The 18,698-nt window shown below is 36.5% G+C and overlaps 1 pseudogene; it reads left to right on the forward strand.

Moving 5' to 3' along the window:
- Window positions 1–1,022: 1,022 nt before the first annotated feature.
- The window catches only part of LOC112724757 (WD-40 repeat-containing protein MSI4-like), a 39,928-nt pseudogene continuing 22,252 nt past the window's right edge, over window positions 1,023–18,698 (forward strand).

The following is an 18,698-nucleotide window of genomic DNA, read 5'->3' on the forward strand; positions in this document are numbered from 1 at the left end:
AGGTATGTGAGATCATAATCTACCTCTACAAACGAAAAATAAATGAAGATATTGGCCTAATGCATAATTGCATATCCATAATTCATCATAATAATAATAAAAATGAAAGGATTGGATTCCATGGACAGCGGTGAGCAGTGACTAATAAGAGCCAATAACTAACCGGCCAGCTTAGTTGGTGGCAGTGACATTATGGTCCCCCCTTCGCTCTTTGTTTATCAGCTACCAAGATCCCTATCTTCTCTCGTCCAATTTAACTTACTCCTCCTTTTGGAATGGTTTGCCAAGTTATATAGGAAGCATTTTATGTCCTACTATTTACATTTTGTAAATAGACAATTAAGCTATTTAAATTGATACCTATGATTTAGCTGATAATTTGAATTAGTTAAATTCAATTTATTATTTAACTGTATGCTAATTTTTTCCTCTTTTAATGTTCATCTCAGGTACAAGATTTACATTTGATTATTCATGATTATTTCCTTTGAGTGGGCTAGTGATACACCTTCTTTTTTATCAGCAGAATAGTATTATATACATTAAGACTGCACTTGTTTTTTTTTCTTTGTAGTTTTATTTATATTTATTAGCTTTGATGTATGCAAGTGTTTTTTCTGCTTAATGAATTTTGGAATTCAATTGATGTTTTGCTGACCTCATCTATTATTTGAAATTTATGTTGATGGTGAGACTTAGTTTAATTTTACTTATTTGACTGATATTTTAATTAATGAATTTATTCGCCGATTAGCATAGGGTTCCCTCCCATCTGAGGAACTGTTATGTTTGATGTGGTATTGTTTAGATATTTTTATGGCACGCCTAGGATTGTCATAGTAGATGTTGATCACCATCGTTTATCTATTGCAAAATCTCTTGGTGCTAATGATTGTCAAATCTGATTTTTGTGCATCAAGGTTTTGGCAGCCTATGAACTATTATGCCCTAATCCTTTGTGGTAAATTTTGAAAAATACTGAAATACATCTTATTATGTAAATTTTATTTTGCATAAATTACATGTTGGTAATTCTGATTCGATATTTCATGGTTTAAATACTATTATGAATATTTCCTATTTAGTATGTGTGACAATGTTGTTGCATTTTTCCTTTTTTCATGTTTCTTTCTTAAACAGGTCAACAAGGCACATGATGGAGATATTAATTGTGTTGATTGGAATCCTCATGATATAAATTTCGTTATGATGGGGTATTAACTAGCTGCATGTGCATTTAAATGAACTTGAATTACAATTTATATGTCCTTTACCTGATTTTTTAATTAATTTTTGCATTTGGGCCTGCTACACATACAGGCAATAAGGCCTTACAAGTGTTACAAGCCCCCAACCCACAAACATTCCACACGCGTACTAATTATATTGAATGGAGCGTAACATTCACGCGCTCCCACTCAAACGGTTACGCTTCTCTTCGCGTAAACCGCCCATTAATGGCAGACTCTTCCACTTCTTCCACTTCTCAAAGCGATTCAGAGAAAACGCAACCCTTCCATTTTCTAGCAACATTCGAAACTCAAGATATACAACTCGTCGCTAACATTTGAAAACTCCATCAACACACCATAAAACTCTCGATCAAGAATCTCCAGAGAAAACAAAGCTATAATACTCAAGGTACGTTACATTACCATTCCTGTATATTTTCCAGATTTCGAACTAGGTTTTACTGTTCTTCTACGTTGTTGTACGTTTTACTGTTCTTCTTGCTCTACGTCTCATTTTACAGTTTATAATGTTTTAGGTTTTACTGTTATTCTTGCTTCTATGTTACACTGTTCTTCTTTGTTCCTGTAAGTGTTACTGTTCTTATTGTTCTAGTTCTTCTGGTAACTGATTTTTGGGGGTATATTCCATAGTTTGGTGGGTGTATATGGAGTAATTTGTTGGGTGTATATGGTATAAAATGTTGGATGTATATTTCTGAACTGATATACTGTAATAGTCAGCACTTGCTTATTTTTGCTTATACACCCATGTATATTGCTTGACCTTGTAATATTGCTTGATATTGATGCATGTTTGAGTGATACCTGACTGATATATATGGGTGTATCTGAATCATATCTATGGGTGTATCTGACTGATATATATGGGTGTATCTGAATCATATCTATGGGTGTATCTTACTGTTATCAATGGGTGTATCTGACTCATATATATGGGTGTATCTTACTAATATCTTTGGGTGTATTTTTCATTTCAGAGAAAATGGCAGCAAGAAACCAACCTGGAAGAAATATAAGAACAAATATATGTCTTACATGAAATCAGTTTTATATAATAGAAATATATCTGACTATAATTTTATTTTTGTTTACAGCAAACCAAAGACCTTAAGTGTGCAACACATCTCTTAAGTGATAAATTCAAAAACATGAGTGAGGAGAAGAAAACAATTGTAGGGATTTGGGATTCGGTGGCTTGATGCACATCCCACCACTAAGGGTGCATCACCAAGTGTTAAGGGAGCTGGCTAACAACTTCAAATTAGGGAAGAACAGACTGGAAACCAGATATGGTTTTTTTAAAATAACACCAAGAAAAATAGGTCATGCGCTTGGCATCAATGCAATAGGTAACTCGCTAAAAATTATAGGTGTATATTAACTGATGCTTGGGTGTATTTAAGTTGATGCTTGGGTGTATTTGAACCGACTCTGATACTTTGTTGTTTTCCTTTTTGTAGGAGATCTATTTCCTCAGAAAGTCGATTATAAGAAACTTTCTGAGGATGACAAAGTAATTTTTAGAAGATTCCAGGGTAAGACCCTCAAAAGTCTTACAGATGAGATGATGGCGTTGGTAACGAAGAGGAACGCCTAATGTTCAAGAGGATTTTCATCCTCTATATATAGATGGCGTTCCTTTTACCAACGATAATAAACAAAATCTCGCCTGTGCACCTGGCCCCAATTTTTGAGATGGACAGCATAACGGAGCGAAACTGGGGGGGCATTGACGATTGGATTTTTGACGGTTTAGAATTTCACAAATGAAATCTCGTTGAAGTATAGTCTCTAAACCAACAATAATCCTCTCATGCAAAAATTTGTTTGTCACAAGTACAAACCCCTAAAATCTATAAACCGAAGTATTTAAACCTCGGGTCGTTCTCCCTAGGATTTACAATAAAGTGTCTTGTTATTGGTTGTGAGTTATTTTGGGGTTTTTGAGATTATGGACAAGAATTATAAATGGCAAGGGAAATAACCTAACAACTAATAAAGCTCTTGGCAAGATATGAGAACTAGAAGTCCTATCCTAGTTATCCTCCTCAATTGTGATAACAAATTATCCATTACTCCCACTTAGTTAACCTCTAACCATGGAGGAAAGTCAAGTGGATGAATCAATTTGATTCCTCAAGTCCTAATCAACTCCTAAAGGAAAGACTAACTTTAGAGGTATTCAAATCAATTAGCAACTTCTAATTATCAATCAACAAAAGGATTAGATAACTCAAGAGTCACTAATTACTCAACCAAAGCCAAGAGGAACAAAAGCTACACTAAAATCCTACCAAGCATTTCATCAAACACTTGGAAGGCACAAAAGAAAGCAAAGCAAATTGACAACAAGAAGAGAATCTAACAACAATTATTGAAAGAAATTAACAACAACAATCAAAAGAAACACAATTATTATGAATTACCTTGAATTGAATTGAAAGAAAGTAGAAGGAACAATACTAGATCTACAACAAAATATAAGAACAACATAAAAGAGATTACACCGAAAGAGTAGGAGAAGAATGAATGTAACTACAAGGAATTGAGAAGATGGAAGTAGAAGAAGATGAATCTAAATCTAGATCTAAGAACTAAACCTAATCCTAATCCTAATTCTAGAGAGAAGTGAGAGCTTCTCTCTCTAGAAACTAGTTCTAACTACTTCTAAAAATAAACTATGACTAATGGTAACTAACTTGTGTTTTCCTCTTCACTCCTTGGGTTAAATAGCATCAGAAATGAGTTGGATTGGGCCCACAAGGCTTCTAAAATCGCTGGCCACGTTTTGCTTCAAGTGGACTAGGTGGCAGCAACGGCGCGTGCGCGTACTATGCGCGTGCGCGCCACCATACGTGTAGCAACTATGACAAATCTTATATCGTTTTGAAGCCCCGGATGTTAGCTTTCTAACCCAACTGGAACCGCATCATTTGGACCTCTGTAGCTCAAGTTATGGTCATTTAAGTGCGAAGAGGTCGGCTTGACAGCTTTCCGGTTCTTTCATTTCTTCATGAGTTCTCCAAGTTTTCATGCTTCTTTCTTCATTCCCTTGATCCAATCTTTGCCTCCTAAACCTTAAATCACTTAACAAACATATCAAGGCATCTAATGGAACCAAGGTGAATTAAACTTATTTACTTTAAGACCTAAAAAGCATGTTTTCACTCTTAAGCACAATTAAAGGAGAATATACAAAACCATGCTATTTCAATGGATAAATGTGGGTAAAAGGTCATAAAATCTCTTAAAATCAATACAAGATAAACCGTCAAAACGGGGTTTGTCAACCTCCCCACACTTAAACCAAGCATGTCCTCATGCTAAAACCAAGAGAAAGCAAAGGGATTAACATTTATTCAAAGCAAAGAAACTATATGCATGCAACTAAATGCAAAATGATTCTACCTACTTGGTTAAAAATAAATCAATCTCCAAGACATACAAGCGCAAGTAGGGCTTAAGATCATATAACGATTCATGAGTCCTACCAATTGAAGTATAAACATGAAGTTCACATAGACTTGTAAGAAGAACGCTCGTGAAAGCCGGGAATCAAGGAATTGAGCATCGAACCCTCACCGGGAGTGTTTGCACTCTAGTCGCTCGGTGTTTGGGGTTGATTCACTCAATTCTCCCCTAATAATGCTTTCCAAGATTTGTTTTTCATCTAACAATCAACAATTATTCAATGCATGCATACATGTATCATGAGGTCTTTTCTTTAGGTTGTAATGGGGTTATGGTCAAGGTAGGATCATATATGGCTAGTGGACTTAGGATTTGAATCTTTGATTAACTTAAACTTTCCCACCTAACCTATATAATGACCTATACAATTAAGTACTAATCTAACTACCCATTCCTCACTTTTTCACATACTCATGCATTTTCTTTTCATTTCACAACATTTATGCATTGATTCTTATTGAGCTTCACTTTGGGGCATTTTGTCCCCTTTATTGCTTTTCTTTTTCTTTCTTTTTCTATATACATTTTTTTCTTTTCTTTTCTCTTTTTTCTTTCACTTTTATTTCTTTTTCTTTTCATTTTTTTTTCTTTCAAACTATATGCAAGAACATCAATGCATAAGGTCTATACATTTAATCAATACATGAGTATGTACCCAATTCCCCAATATAAAAATACAAAACACAAACACCCTTTTATCCCAAGCAGTGTCCCAAAGTTTTCCCACTCTTGCATGACACTCACACTCACTAGCCTAATCCAATCAAAGATCCAAATAAAGGACATTCATTTTGTTCCGCTTTAAGGCTTGTAATGTGCTAAAATAAGAATAAGTGGGTTAAGCGTAGGTTCAAAGTTGGCTAACAAAGGAAGATAAAAGGTAAAGCCATTTGGGTAAGTGAGCTAATGAAATGATGGCCTCAATCATATAAATGCATGTATACACAAAATAATGGACATAAAGAATCAAACAAATCAAAGATTACATTCATAGAAAGAGAATAATGCACACAAGAATGGAAAATAGGTGGTTATAAGATGTAACCACCCAATTAGGCTCAAAACTCACATGCTTGTGTTCTCAGCTCAAAAACCATGTTCCAAAATAAATTCTATCAAGCAAGTTCAACAAAAATTTTTCAAATTGGTAGGTTGCCCTAAAACGGTTTCTTGGGAAAGAAATCATCACTCTAACCAAGTAGTCCTAATAAGAAGAAGGTAGTAAAATATGTACAAATTCTAACTAACATGCAACCTATCATGCAAATGCAACAACTAACTAACATTGGTGTTGAAAAGGAAATTGTTACCCATGGAGATCGGTCGACGACCTCCCCACACTTGAAGATTGCACCGTCCTCGGTGCACGCAAAGGAGAGCAAGGTGGACGGGTTGCTACAATTGATGAGCTCCTTCAAAAGGTTGTGCGGATGACTTGTGTGTCGCCCCATTTAAAAGCTTTTCCTTTCTCCTCTCTTGGTGGCCAACCTAAAAGGAAAGAAAAAGAAAGAAAGTTAAGCCTATAACAAAGATATCACAGCAAATAAAACATAGGCGGGGGCTAATGCCAAATAAAGGTATTGTTCTCTACTACATGGTAGCTACAACATGTAGAGGAGGAAACAATAAGAGAAAATGGCATATCAATGATTCTTGATGCAAGAGTAAAGTTAAAGCATGAAGAGGATATTGAGCATCAAGATCAAATAAGAATTGACACAAACAAGATTAGTGATACGCATGAAAGCATTTAATTCCATCCTAACTCAATGATGAAGCGGTACAAGAAAAAAAACAAAGGGTAATGAATTAGGAAGGACTAAAGCACTAATCTTGTGTGTTGACAAATATTACAATTAATGTAACAAGTCATGAAGCACCAAAACAAATGCAAGAAATTCTCAACAATTGAGTGAGAGAGTTCAACACTATTATTAAAATGAGAAATTTAGAAAATAAAATGAGAACAAATTATAGAAACAAAATTAAAATGCAAAGAATAAAAGTATGCAAATGTAATAGACAAAAGAAAATGGAAGAAATTTTTTTTTTATATTTTTTATTTTTTTTATTTTATTTTTTTAGTATTTTATTTAGTTATTTATTTATTTATTATTATATTTTTTTCTTTTTTTTTATTATTAAAATTTTTTTTATATTAAAAGAGAAAAGAAAAAAAAAATCTTTCAAGAGAGGAAGAAGAAAAAAAAATGAGAAAGAAAGAAGAAGAGAAAAGGAAAGAAGGAGAAAGGAGGAGAGAGAAAAGCAGGGTGCAAATCCGCGCGCACGCGCACAGCGCGCTTATGCGTGGATGCGGCAGGGACAATCCGCGCGCGTGCGCACAGCGCGCTTATGCGTGGATGTGGCAGTGACAATCCGCGCGTGCGCGCACAGCGCGCTTACGCGTGGATGCGGCAAAGACAATCCGCGCGCGCTCGCACAGCGCGCTTACGCGTGGATGAGCTTGTGCTCCCAGCACAATGCTGGCACAACGCGCGCACAACTCTCTGGTTTTTGTACCAGAAGTTGCAGAAGTGCAATGTGCGCGCGCGCGCACAGCGTGCTAGCGCGCCGATGGCCGTTTTTTTTTTTGCCCAAAAAGCAGAAAAAATGCCCAAGAGCTCCCTATAATGTCCAAAACTCTTCTTTATTCAATCAAATATCAAACAATTCACAAAAATACAATTCGATTTTAGAATTTATGCATCTACTACTAATGAATACAACATACTAACAACCAATCTTTACGAACAAATCAATATGAAATGAAAATCTACCTACAATGGCAACTCAAATCACTTATTAAACAAAACTAAAAGAGAATGGAGAGAGTTTACCATGGTGGGGTGTCTCCCACCTAGCACTTTTATTTATTGTCCTTAAGTTGGACATTTTGAGGAGCTCATTGTCATGGTGGCTTATGTTTGTATTCATCCTTGAATCTCCAAGGATCTTTGCCTCTCAATTGGTTGATAGAATTTCCAACCATCTTCACCAAACTTGGGTGAGGTTCTCCCCAAGATATGAGCTCCCAAAATTGGTCTTCATGTTGTGATCCGGGATCCCATATCTTATTTTCACACCCATCTTCTAGTTGATTATCATGATTCAACTTGGGTGGTAGGCATATAGAATTCTCCTTTATGCACCAAATTCTCCTTCTAGACCCATACAATTTAGCATTCCTCCAACCATAGTATTTATGCCTTGAGGGTTTAACCTTAATGAGCCTAACATTCTTTTTCCAACCATTACACCATTCCCTCTTACTCTTAACTCCACAAAGAGCTCTAAGTTGACCATCATTTTCAATCAAACCATATTCAAGTGAGAAAGTGAAGCTTAGGGATAGAAATTTTACCCACTTGAATGTTATGTTAGGTGATGGTGGCTTGGGAAGGGGGGCCTCCCCACACTTAGCCATTGCGATGTCTATGCTCTTGTGCTCTTCCCTTGTAACTTCCACCTCTTGACAACTTATATCAACTTCAACCTCTTCCTCTTGGTAGCTTCCTTCCAATTTAATATTTTCTTCGTGGCTTACCAAGGGTATGGGAGGTGAGGTATCTTCTTCCTTACCCTCTATGTCAAGCTCAATGGGAGAGGATTCAATTGTGGATAGGAACTCATCAATAATTGAATCCATCTCTTGATCAACCTCTTCAAAGTCTTCAACCATGATATGCTTTGGAGGTTGCGCACCCTCCTCAACATCAATGTCAAGCTTCTTGGAAGAGTTTCCCATGATGCTACATTCCCATGGACTCTCAACGTCTCTTAAATCTTCAACCACTTCTTCCTTTTCTTCAATAACCATAAGCTCCTCCAATTGTTCTAATACAAAATAGCCTCCCTCATTTTCCACCGGGTTTTCCAATCCCTCCTTCATGCTATGATCTTCAATGGATTCTTCACATGTGGCCACGGAAGCACCTTGAGTGTTCAAAAATTTGTGGGCTAAGGTAGACACTACCTTGGTCAAGTTAGTCACAAACTCTAGGGTGTTCCTTTGCATATCCGCTTGTCCTTGAAGTAGCAATGTGAGAGAGTCGTCTATTGGGGCTTGGGGTGGATAGGAGGGTTCATTATTTTGGAGAGAGGGTTTATAGTAGGAAGGTGGTTCTTCTTGGTAAGGGTATGGAGATGGTGTGTATTGAGGTGGTTCTTGAGAGTAATTGTGTTGAAATGGTGGTGGTTCCATGTATGGTTCATAGGGCTCATAAGGTGGTGGGTATGGTGGGTAAGGATTGGGGTCATATGGAGGGTTTTGGTGATATGGGGCTTGTGAGTATGGTTGAGCATCATGTTGAGGATAGGATTCATAGGTATATGGTGGTGGTTGATTGTCATAAAAGGAGTCACCACAACCATTAAATTGACATGCATTAGGATGAGAATTATACCTATAAGTGTCCGGAGGTTGATGCCAATGGGAGTGATCAATTCCTTGAGGCTCCTCCCATCTTGGAGTGTTCCATCCTTGGTACATGTTAGCATTGAAGTTCACATTCCCTACAACACAATTAGAGCCAAACTCATAGCCAAAGTGAGAACTCATTATGAAAAAAACAAAATAAAACTAACAAAAATTAAGAAACAAACAAAAGATAAACCTATTCACAATATTCACATATGTACAATAACCAATAACGCAACACCATTGCAACTCCCCGGCAACGGCGCCATTTTGACGATTGGATTTTTGACGGTTTAGAATTTCACAAATGAAATCTCCTTGAAGTATAGTCTCTAAACCAACAATAATCCTCTCATGCAAAAATTTGTTTGTCACAAGTACAAACCCCTAAAATCTATAAACCGAAGTATTTAAACCTCGGGTCGTTCTCCCTAGGATTTACAATAAAGTGTCTTGTTATTGGTTGTGAGTTATTTTGGGGTTTTTGAGATTATGGACAAGAATTATAAATGGCAAGGGAAATAACCTAACAACTAATAAAGCTCTTGGCAAGATATGAGAACTAGAAGTCCTATCCTAGTTATCCTCCTCAATTGTGATAACAAATTATCCATTACTCCCACTTAGTTAACCTCTAACCATGGAGGAAAGTCAAGTGGATGAATCAATTTGATTCCTCAAGTCCTAATCAACTCCTAAAGGAAAGACTAGCTTTAGAGGTATTCAAATCAATTAGCAACTTCTAATTATCAATCAACAAAAGGATTAGATAACTCAAGAGTCACTAATTACTCAACCAAAGCCAAGAGGAACAAAAGCTACACTAAAATCCTACCAAGCATTTCATCAAACACTTGGAAGGCACAAAAGAAAGCAAAGCAAATTGACAACAAGAAGAGAATCTAACAACAATTATTGAAAGAAATTAACAACAACAATCAAAAGAAACACAATTATTATGAATTACCTTGAATTGAATTGAAAGAAAGTAGAACAATACTAGATCTACAACAAAATATAAGAACAACATAAAAGAGATTACACCAAAAGAGTAGGAGAAGAATGAATGTAACTACAAGGAATTGAGAAGATGGAAGTAGAAGAAGATGAATCTAAATCTAGATCTAAGAACTAAACCTAATCCTAATCCTAATTCTAGAGAGAAGTGAGAGCTTCTCTCTCTAGAAACTAGTTCTAACTACTTCTAAAACTAAACTATGACTAATGGTAACTAACTTGTGTTTCCCTCTTCACTCCTTGGGTTAAATAGCATCAGAAATGAGTTGGATTGGGCCCACAAGGCTTCTAAAATCGCTGGCCACGTTTTGCTTCAAGTGGACTAGGTGGCAGCAACGGCGCGTGCGCGTACTATGCGCGTGCACGCCACCATACGTGTAGCAACTATGGCAAATCTTATATCGTTTTGAAGCCCCGGATGTTAGCTTTCTAACCCAACTGGAACCGCATCATTAAGACCTCTGTAGCTCAAGTTATGGTCATTTAAGTGCGAAGAGGTCGGCTTGACAGCTTTCCGGTTCTTTCATTTCTTCATGAGTTCTCCAACTTTTCATGCTTCTTTCTTCATTCCCTTGATCCAATCTTTGCCTCCTAAACCTTAAATCACTTAACAAACATATCAAGGCATCTAATGGAACCAATGTGAATTAAACTTATTTACTTTAAGACCTAAAAAGCATGTTTTCACTCTTAAGCACAATTAAAGGAGAATATACAAAACCATGCTATTTCAATGGATAAATGTGGGTAAAAGGTCATAAAATCTCTTAAAATCAATACAAGATAAACCGTCAAAACGGGGTTTGTCAGGCATGTTTTCACCTTTATCGTCAAGGGCATAACCGACTACAAAGAGAAAAAGAAGAAGGCAATTGATGGCTGCCTCTTTGCCCTGATGATAATTTACTTTCAGCTTTCTAAAAACAAAGGCAAGAAGAGGGCTGAAAGACTGCCAAAACCCTGGATTGCCAACTGGAGTAAGGAGCAGTTGGTTGAAAGAATGAGTGCAGAAACAGAGGAAATTTTGGTAAGTGAACATAATATATTGGGTGTATTTTATTTACCTAAATGCTGCTAACTAAAATATCTAATGTTTAAGGGGATTGTAAAGATGGTGGAAACAAGAGAGAAAATGAAAAAAATAGAGAAAAAAGAAAAAAAAACAAGAAATAAAAAAACAAAAAAAGGAAGGCGAGTTCAATATTGTCTTCGGAGACAGAAACAACTGACAGTGACAGTTCTACCTCTGAGTCTGAGACTCAAGAAGACTCAAAGGATTCACCAAGAAAACAACCCAGCAAAAAAGGAAAAAAGTAAGTACCATACTTGGGTGTAATTTCTTTGTCGAGTTGGGTGTATTTTGTGGAACTATTTGGGTGTATTTTGTTTATCAAGTTGGGTGTATGTTGTTTATTAAGTTGGGTGTATTTCGTTTATTGTGTTGGGTGTATATTGTCCATTCAATTGGTTGTATCTTGTGCATTCATTTGGGTGTATTTTATATCTTTCGTATGTTCTAAATAATGATTGTTTGCCTTCCAGAATGGACTCTAGAAAAAGAAAGAAGAGTCAAGAGGATTCAGATTCTGATTCAGAATCTGAATCAACTGATGAGTAATGTTCTGAAATTATTACTCATTTCTTTTGGCTTCATTATAAAGATTTTGTGTATTAACTGAAGTGTCTCTTATTAACTTATAGAAGCGAAGAATCATCACCGGTGGAGAAGCAAAAGAAAAAGAAAAAGTCACAAAGAACACCAAAAAAGCAAGCACTTCTTTGGATAATATTGTGATAAAATTAATTTTTTATTTCTGATTCATACTTATTTTTTCCACCCAGAACACAATCCAGAAAGAAAAAGGTTGTTGTTGAGCATTCATCTCCTGAAGAAGATCAATACTATGATGGGTACAGTACCTCGTAAGCTATATTACCGTCTATCATCATAATTATTTTTGTTAACATCTTCTTTTATGAATGTACTGACAGATCTGAAATAGGAAGTGAAGATCTAGATGAATTGTTAAGGGAAAATGATGAAAAATCTGTTGCAGAGGGGTATGTCTTGTTGGGGTGTATATTTCAGATTTTAGTGTGTTTTCTTTGCTAATAATTGTTTCTTATTTCGCAGGGAGAACGAAGCTGACCTGCGATCGACAGAAGGTTGCTATGTCTCCTCTGAAACGTAAGAAGCTTTATTTAATAAAATCTTGTTATCATGATTTGGGTGTATTTTGTGGAACCATTTGGGTGTATTTTGTTGATCAAGTTGGGTGTATTTTGTTTGTTGTGTTGGGTTTATATTGTCCATTCAGTTGGTTGTATCTTGTGCATTCATTTGGGTCTATTTTATACCTGTATCATATTTTGTCTGAATAACATGAAATCTGTTTAGAATACCGGATGTGAACTTGGGAAGTGATGATCCTTCCTCTCAAGGACGCACAGAACAAAGTAGTGTAAACAAGCCGGCAGAGAGCATGTAATTTCTCTTTCAAATAACCGTTACTTTTGTTCTTCTATTACCTTCTACTTCTAATTCTGTATATATATTTTTTTAGAAAAAAAGTCCTTTATTATTTTATTCAAGAAAAAAAAGGCAGGAAAAAAAGTAAAAACTGCAAGTATGTAAGTTCTCAAAAAACAAAGCCTGTCTTCTTTTTGAATTGTTCGGGTGTATTTTTTGACTTTCTTTGGGTGCATTTTAGGTTGAGTCCGGTTCAATAGTCAGCCAGTGAGCCGGCTAATTCAAATATGATGGTTGTGAGGGAACAAACACTGTCGAAAGCACTTGCAATGTGAGTTTTTCAAGAATATTTCAACCTTATAACCTTATTATTTTCAAAGGCGTTGTTAACCTTTTATTTTTCTTCTTGTTTAGAGTTCCGATTCAAGTTTTTGTGCCAGTGTCCCAAACAACCACTGTGCCAGAATTTGAAAAAACACCTGAGACAGATTTTGAACCAACTCCTCTGCTACAAATTGAAGGAACTACAAAAACGTAAGAAATAGTATTGGGTGTATATTGGGTTATAGTTCGGGTGTATATTTGATAACAGTTTGGGTGTATATTGTTCCTGAATAGTTGTTTTTATGCCATGATTAATTTTGTGTAACTGTGCAGCACTCCTGAACCCCCCCAACAACTTGAAGAAAGCACACCCACGATTCCCCCAGCTCCAACTAAAATGTAAGTTCATCAAACTAAAATCAATCTTTGCTTATCATCCGTATATTCTTATTCTTATAATACGTTATACATGATGACGCAGTTATCCAGCCGCAGAAGACGCTGCTGCCCTGATGATGATGGCACGGACAGCATCGTATGTTCCCAGAACAGATTCGTTGCCATCATTCAGCCTTGCCCTCACTGATTCAAGCCAAGAAGAAACAGCAACGCAGGAGGGAGCATCAACGCAGGAGGCAGAAAGGGCAAAATCTCCAGAAACTGTAAATTTGATAGAAGAATTAGAGAATTTGGTACAAAAATAGCAAGCAGTGCAGCGAAAGAAGAAAGTAAAAGTCCACAAATTCAAAGGGAGACTGGGGGAAAAAGTTCTGGGAAGTTTGAAACTCCTGCGGGAAAAAATCAGAATACAAATGATATGAAAGAGAAGTGCTACATCTGGGGGACGCGAGTGAAGACACACGCAGATGGCAGCACTAACGAGTATGACAACATGTGCACTCTGATTGCCCAAGATAAATACATTTTGACAAGAATGCACCTTGCATCACTCCAGGCGGGAAGTTATATAGAAGCTGAGGTAATATTAGAATAACATTAATGTTTTTACACCAAAGTTTACTGCAATGTTTATTAATGTAAATTGATTTCGGCATATATTTCTAGATTGTATCTGCCATGTGCCTTATCCTCAACCAAAAAAATGATAAAAGGTTTCAAGAACAAGTATACTGTCTCCCCCCCGATATTGTGGTAAGTGTTACTTCTACGAATTTTGGGTATATTTTCTATATTCGTTTGGGTGTATTTTTTACGTTCAATTGGGTGTAAGTTGTGTACTCATTTGGGTGTATTTAAAGTATTAGATTGGGTGTATTTTCAGTATTTCATTTGTTGTTTCACAATTGTTGCAGAACATGGCCATTTCGAAGCACCCAAACAAGGAATTCATATCACCTAAAACCAATAAAGAATTCAGGGTGGAAGACTACCCAAGTTTTATTCCCTTCATAGATGCAAAAAAATTAACTTCGCATCCATATGTAAGTTTTCATTTGTAAAATTTGTTAGTACCATTCTTTACTTATATGCCAAATAAAATAACACACTGTTGAAATGTGGCAATCCTTCAGATTTTTGTACCTGTTTGCTACTCGGGCCATTGGTGGTTATGGGTGATAGATTTCATATACTTGACTTGCTACACAAGAAAGCTCCAAGCGATGAGAGAAAGCAGCTTAATAAATTTACTGTAAGTTGGCTTTGTGTTCTTTACTTTAATAGATAGGTGTATTTCAATTTAATATAAGGTGTATGTATGTTTTACTTTGGGTGTAAGTATGTTCTCCTTTGGGTGTAATTTCTTTGTCGAGTTGGGTGCATTTTGTGGAACCATTTGGGTGTATTTTGTTTATCAAGTTGGGTGTATGTTGTTTATTAAGTTGGGTGTATTTCGTTTGTTGTGTTGGGTGTATATTGTCCATTCAGTTGGTTGTATCTTATGCATTCATTTGGGTGTATTTTATATCTTTAGTATGTTCTAAATAATGATTGTTTGCATTCATTTGGGTGTATTACTGATTTATTTTTGTATTTAAGGGATATGTAATTTCAAGAATAAGAGCATATGCCGGCGGGGAACCTCTGAAGAAAGACGAGAAGGAGAAGGAAATTAAAGCATCATACGTTAATATATCAGGCCAAAAATCAACGTATAAATTTGTGACTCTGAACATTAAACTTTCCTAAATGAGATTTGTAATTTATTTTCTTCATTTTCAGCTATGACTGCGCTATCTACGTTATGAAGTGGCTTGAGTTAATTGAGTCAGAAAACATTAAAAGGGGAAAGTATGAATGGGATAATTGGAAACAGGTAACTGTCTTTAGAACTATATAACTCTGTATTACTTTACCAAATTAATATTGCTGTTTAAACCGAATATACTTTTTAATTGTAGGACGAGGTGGACCACTATAGAGTGGAGTATGCTTCGTGGATACTATTCAGTGAAATGAATAAAGAGAGAGATCAAGCAATTAGAGCGAGTAATGCAATAAGACTGTCGAAGCCATCCTCCGTATTATTGAGTCTGTTTTGTCAAATAAATTCTACTGATATAGAAACTGAGTAATCCAACTGCTAGCTAGTTTGTAAATTGAACAAATGCTGTAAAAAATTGCCATTTATAAACAACTTCTATTCAATGAAATTTTTTTTCATAGTTAAACTATATGTGCTATTAAATTGTCTGTGCTGTATTCAAAAGCTGTATTACAGGTGGTAAAATATGAAGGAAAACATCAAGACAGATCTAAACACAAATTATAAACTTTTACACCCAACGAGAGTTTAATATACACCCAAACTGTCTGTGCTGTTAAACTGTCTGTGCTGTATTCAAAATGTATGAATTACAGGTACTAAAATATGAAGAAAAACATCAAATCAAATATACACCCATAACCTGCGATTTTTTACACCCAAATAAAGTTGAATATACACCATGAAATCTATCCCCCCTGATGCTTTAAGACTAAAACCCTGAACCCTAAACACTTAAAACCTAAACCCTTACCCCTAACCTGTAAACCCTAAAACCCTAAGCCCTAATATTATATATATGTATCTATATGTAAAATGTGAATTCATAAAAATACACCCAAAAGAACAGTGCTTTTACACCCATATTCTGTAAAACTATACATCCAAAGAGTTATCCCCTGCTGCTGGTACCCTAAACTGATAATTCATAACATGTCCTTGATATTGGCTAGAATTTGAATGCACCACTGATGTAGCATCAAACAGGTTTATCTGAATATAACACTCACATATTAGCTAAACTATTAACGAGAAAAATAAACTCAATCACCACAAATTTAAAGAACATTACTTTTACCTCGCTTAAAACTTTCGTTTTCTTCTTCTTTGTGGCATTTGCAATCCGTTTGTCCAACTTTGAACCTAGCCTATTTTTTGGACGTCCTCTTGTTCGAATCCTTGGCGGGCTTTGAAGCTCGTTAACGGATTCCAAGTTGGCGTCTTCGTGGGATAAAGAAGATGTCCCATTCCTTTTGGCTTTTAATGATTCCATCTTAGCCATGACGATATCGTACGCACGGTGCAAAATTACAGTCAGCTCCTCCAATTCGGATGCAAATTCGCAAATATTTTGCGAACGAAAAACTAATTGGTCAAACCTCTTGCTTCTTGGCTCCATCAGTGGCTCGTCGTGGCTGCTCTTGATGTGTGTGTGTCGCCACTTTACCTTCTTGCTCCATCGTTCCAGTATATATCTAGGTGACACTTGGCTTACTTGTTCAAAGCTTAACACGCTTAGTGCGTGACGACACAGTATCCCTCTCGACTCAAATAATAAGCATTGGCATTTTACCTCGGCTGCAACTGAGTCGTAAGTAACCACAAACTTGTTGAATATTGAACTGGAAACTTGTTCTCCGACTTCGTATACTGAATAACCTAGAGCGGAATTCGTTAATCTGGTGATGCAATTCGCCTTTCCTCTAAATTGCGCTTGGACTTCCCTAAACTTTTGATGAGTGTACACATCTTGAAACTGAGCTTCAATGGAGGATTTGGTTGCACACGGTATGACCGTATGAAAATCTGCAGCATCTGATTCTCTCTCTGCTTGCTCCCTGCTTCTGAGGCAATTATCGTATTGTTTGACGAACTGAATAAGCGAGCTGTTCCGGGTGATAAACTTGTTAAAAAATGAATGCATGCTCTCGCTCCTTTGTGTGCTTCTCATCCCTGCCCAGAAGTGGTGATCTAGATAGATAGGAACCCATATATGACAGTCTTCATACAGATCTGCAGAATACACCCAAACACAGACTATAAATACACCTGAAAAAACATGCAATTTACACCTCTGCTGCAGATTTTAAACAAACATTATCTGAAAGCCACTTGTTGTCCACAAGACCAAAATTCAGCAGAAAATTATTCCAATTCATATCGAATGAGTCTTTGCTATGAGAGTTCCAAACAACTTGGCTCATTTCGTGTTCAATATCTGCATGTCCCTTGTACCCGTTTAATTTGCTTGGAATCTTCTTCATGATGTGCAAATACACCAACGGTGAATTGTTGTTGGCATACAGGCCTCTAAAGCCCTTTTCATTGATGCGCATTGATCGGTGAGAAACCTTTTCGGAGCGTTTCCTCCCATATGTACCCATAGGTGCTATATTGGATTTGAATCAGATTTCGGATCAATCTATAGCAACGAAGCCAACATTGAAATAACCATTTGAATGATTCAATTTCTTCGTTTTTCATCAAAGAGCATCCGAGAAGTGTTGACTGACCGTGGTGATTCACCCCGACAAAAGAACCACAGACCAAATTATATCTGAAACAAATTACCATAGTGCAAAATGCAAAATCATTAGGTACACCGCTTTGTATACACCCAAAAAACAGCCAATATACACCTCTGCTACGGATTCATAAAAATACATTAATTTAGCATCATAAACAGGGGCAGTTTGTTACCTTTTTGTATTGTAGGTGGTGTCAAATGAAATGACGTCTCCGAAATACTCAAAGGCAGCTCTACTTTTTGCATCGGCCCAAAAAGCCAGCTTAATCGATTGGTCCTCCTCGAGTTCAAGCTCAAAAAAGAAATTCTGATTCTTCTCTTTCATTCTTAACAAATATTTCCCGAATTCCTTTGCATCTTCTTGTTCGGAAACATTCCGCACTTCCCTGGTAATGTAATTCCTCACGTCCTTTTCGATAAAATTTAACTCGCGGTGACCCCCGGCAGCCGCAACAAATGATTGGTAGGTTTTGCTTGGTCTGATACCGACCTCCTCGTTATTCTCTATTGTACGACGAATGGACATGCTTAGTTCCCTGTGCTGTTTGAGCGTCTCTGCTTTACTTGGACAGCAGGGGTGTGAATGATCCAGCACAACCTTTGAAATAATCCAAGCACCGACATCCTTCAATGTGTGTATAAATTCTTGCAGGACAGTTTAAACCGGCTTCGGATTAGTCTTCTCGGTCGGAGATATTTTAGATTTCCATTTTCCCTCTCTGCTACATGTAATCAGTTGATTCTTAATCTCGTTTCCCTTCCTATTTGTGCTCTGAACTCTTGTAGAAAAACCTGCAGTCTTGGCGTAGTTCCTGTAAAATTTTTCAGCATCTTCAAGGGTGGTAAAGGTCATTCCAACCTTCGGAACAAATTGGTCATCAACAACCGAGAGAGGCTGCAGAATACACCATGTCAAAAACTATAAATACACCCAATCATGTCTGATATGATACACCCGAACCGCAACAACTCAACTAAAATGACAATAAAAGCCA

The sequence above is a fragment of the Arachis hypogaea genome, chromosome 2, assembly GCF_003086295.3.
Source record: "Arachis hypogaea cultivar Tifrunner chromosome 2, arahy.Tifrunner.gnm2.J5K5, whole genome shotgun sequence".
NCBI lineage: Eukaryota > Viridiplantae > Streptophyta > Magnoliopsida > Fabales > Fabaceae > Arachis > Arachis hypogaea.